The 4,152-nt window shown below is 38.0% G+C and overlaps 1 long non-coding RNA gene across 1 annotated transcript in view; it reads left to right on the forward strand.

Moving 5' to 3' along the window:
- The first annotated feature begins 748 nt into the window (after positions 1-748).
- Positions 749-4,152, forward strand: part of LOC149135260 (uncharacterized) — a 19,740-nt gene continuing 16,336 nt past the window's right edge. The window contains exon 1 of the long non-coding RNA XR_016242320.1: positions 749-1,171. This is a non-coding gene — a long non-coding RNA (uncharacterized LOC149135260). The remainder of the gene's footprint in view (positions 1,172-4,152) is intronic.

Raw genomic sequence — 4,152 nt, forward strand, 5'->3', positions numbered from 1 at the left:
ACTAGTAACGTTAAATAATTTTAAAGAACATCTATTTATATTTCATATCGATATATAATGTCTACAGTATTTTGTTGATGTGAGTAATGTTAAACGTACAGTGTGTATATTTCTGTTGTCGTACACATATTCGTTATTAGCCCTTACTATTAGTTAACTTAAAAATCATTCAAGTGAAATGGAGACTTTCCGCGATTAGTACCGTTTAACGAAGGCACATTCCGTGCATGTATTTATGTAAGTGTTTGTATAATATGTAATGTATGTAAATATATATGTGTGTGTATGCATGCATATGTATATGTGTATATATATATATATATATATATATATATATATGTATATATATATATATATATATATATATATATGTATGTATAGCATGCATATGTGTGAGTGTATATATATACACATATATATATATACATATGTATATATGTATGTATAAGCACACACACACGCACACACATATACACACACAGACATACACACACACAAACGCAAAGAGAGAAGGACAGGGGGAGATGGTTTGACAATGGAGATCTCCAATCTGTCCATCGAATCAAGGAAACAATATTTCCAGCTTTTTTTTCATTCTCGATAATGGCTATCGGCTGCAATTCTCTCTCTCCCTCTCTTTCTGGCTCTCTCTCTCTCTCTCTCTCTCTCTCTCTCTCGCTCTCTCTCTCTCTCTCTCTCTCTCTCTCTCTCTTTCTCTCTATCTCTCTCACTCAATAACTCTCTCATTTACGAACACACACGCACACACACAAGTGAATGTATGTAAGTATGTATGTATATATACATACATACATAAATATATAAGTATGTATATATGTATATGCATGTATACACACACATACACACACACGTATTCACCGAGGCCAACCCATGTATACACATAATGCACTTACATATATTTTACATCATACACACTTTATGAGTTATCATTTGATGCAGGATCAGAACCATTTCGGCACCTTCCGTCAGTATCACTCCCTGCATAAGCACCAAAACAACACCAATGCTACCAGGGAATATCCGGGTTCTTCTGGCCAAGCTGTAGCTCGCTTCTTTTTCCCTTCATTCTCCATGTCACCACCACAATTTTTCTGACTGCAGCTGTAACTACTCTATTCATGCAGCAACTATTATGTTTTACTACTACTTGGTGAGCATTTTGTTCCTTCATATGTGTATACCGTATCCACATCCATGATAAAACATACGTGCATTCACACATGCACACATGAAAATACATATATGCATATATATATATATATATATATATATATACACACACACACATATATATACATATATATATATATATATATATATATATATATATATATACTCGCATGCACAAACATATATATATGTATATATATATATATATATATGAATAAACTGTTAGATAGATAGATAGATATAGATAGATAGATAGATAGATAGATAGATAGACAGATAGATAGATGGACAGACACATTGACAGACAGGTGTAGAATAAATATATATATTTGGTAGACGGATTCGGTAGACAGAAACTGAAAGAAGCCCGTCGTATATATATATATATATATATATATATACATATATACGACGGGCATATATATATACGTATATACGACGGGCTTCTTTCAGTTTCCGTCTACCAAATCCACTCACAAGGCTTTGGTCGGCCCCAGGCTATAGTAGAAGACACTTGCCCGAGGTGCCACGCTGTGGGACTGAACCCGGAGCCATGTCGTTGAGTATTATTATTATTATTATCATTATTTAAAAGAGTTTCATTAGGATTGTTATCGGAACATAGCTCTTAGACCTCAGGGAGTGGAATCCACGTATGTGCGTGTGTGTGTGTGTGTGTGATTGCGCGCGTGTGCATGCATGTATGTGTGTATATATATTTATTTATTTATTTATACACACACACACACACACGCACACACACATACACACATCAATATAAATACACACGTGCGGACGCGGGTCTATTCATGCTTATATCTGTCTGTTCATTTTACTATCAATTTCTCTCTCAAGATGTATGACAGATGCATGTGCTCAGTACTTTAGACACGGACACATTGGGCAGTTGTCCAGGGGACCCACGAATCTAGGAACCCAATGCTAATTTATGCATGCTGTAGCATGCATGTAGATTGCGTTTGTAAGAACTGCAGTGCTTTTATTTGCCCCAGGGACTATTATGCCGTTAACGAAATCCTACTATATCTGCATTCACACTCATTAGCATTAATAAACACACATACACAAACACTCACACACATACATGCATGTACACACATACATAGACACATACACATTTATATTCCCGCAGGCCCACGCACATACACTCATTTGGTTATTTTTTTCCCATTTGTAAATGATTATGATATCATTAATAAAATTAATGACAATAATAATTGTTATTATTATTATTTTATTATTCGCCAAGCATTTTAAGCGCGTCGCTCAAAATGCTCGGCGGCATTTCGTCCGTCTTTACGTTCTGAGTTCAAATGCCACCGTGGTTGACTTTGTCTTTCATCCTTTCGGGGTCGATGAAATAAGTACTAGTCGAGTACTGGGATCAATATAATTGACTAGTCACTTCCTTTATTATTATTATTGTTATTATTATTATTATTATTTTGACAGCGAGCTTGTAGAATCGTTGCGGCAACGGACAAAATACTTCACGGTATTTCTCCCGGCTTTACGTTCTGAGTTCAAATTCCGCTTTGCTTTTCATTCTTTCGAGGCCGATAAAATAAGTAGCAATCAAGTACTAGGTTCGATATAATCGATTACACTCCTCACCCAAAATTTCAGGATTTGTAACTAAAGCAGAAAGAATTATTGCTGTTGCGGGAAAGAGCAGCGCACGCTACCAAAGTGACCCTGGGGTACAAATATACGAAGCCCAATAAACCTATCATGACAATTCGTCTGACAAAGGTTCACCAGGTCGAGTAACCCATCTTACTCAAAATGTCCCTGGATAAGAGCTTGCTCCCGACTACTCATGTTCGTGATCAGAGACTCAAATATCGTCAGCCTCAATGGGACGTGCTCAACTGGTAATGGTCAAGCAACTGACAAGCAAATCTGTGATGTTGAGCAGAATATTTGCTGTGGCCCATCTTTTAACACCAAGACAAAACACGTACATATTAGCACTTCCAATCATTACGGAAGGCGGTGAGCTGGCAGAAACGTTAGCACGCCGGGCGAAATGCTTAGCGGAATTTCGTCTGCCACTGCGTTCTGAGTTCAAATTCCGCCGAGCTCGACTTAGCCTTTCATCCTTTCGGGGTCGATTAAATAAGTACCAGTTACGCACTGGGGTCATTATAATCGACTTAATCCGTTTGTCTGTCCTTGTTTGTCCCCTCTGTGTGTAGCCCCTTGTGGGCAGTAAAGAAATAGCTATTTCGCCTGCCGCTCCGTTCTGAGTTCAAATTCCGCCGAGGTCGACTTAGCCTTTCATCCTTTCGGGGTCGATTAAATAAGTACCAGTTACGCACTGGGGTCATTATAATCGACTTAATCCGTTTGTCTGTCCTTGTTTGTCCCATCTATGTTTAGCCCCTTGTGGGCAATAAAGAAATAGGTATTTCGCCTGTCATTACGTTCTGAGTTCAAATTCCGCCGAGATCGACTTTGCCTTTCATCATCTCGGGGTCGATCAAATAAGTACCAGATACGTACTGGAGATAATGTAATCGACATAATCCCTTCCCTCAAATTCGAGGCCTAGTGGTTCCAGTAGTTAAAGGATTATTATTATTATTATTATTATTATTATTATTATTACTGAAGGCGGCGAACTGGCAGTCGTTAGCACGCGGGGCGAAATGCTTAGCGGAATCTCGTCTGGCGCTACGTTCTGGGTTCAAATTCCGCCGAGATCGACTTTGCTTTCATCCTTTCAGGGTCGATAAATTAAGTACCAGTTGAATAATGAGGCTGGTGTGATCGACTGCCCCCTCCTCCAGGCCTTGTGCTTATAGTAGAAAGGATTATTATTATTATTATTATTATTATTATTATTATTGAAGGCGGCGAGCTGGCAGAATTGTTAGTAAAATGCTTAACGGCATTTCGTCCATGTTCACCTTCTGAGTTCAAATTGTACAGAGGTCG

Source organism: Octopus bimaculoides, chromosome 6 (genome assembly GCF_046866305.1).
Source record: "Octopus bimaculoides isolate indiv1 chromosome 6, ASM4686630v1, whole genome shotgun sequence".
Classification (NCBI taxonomy): domain Eukaryota; kingdom Metazoa; phylum Mollusca; class Cephalopoda; order Octopoda; family Octopodidae; genus Octopus; species Octopus bimaculoides.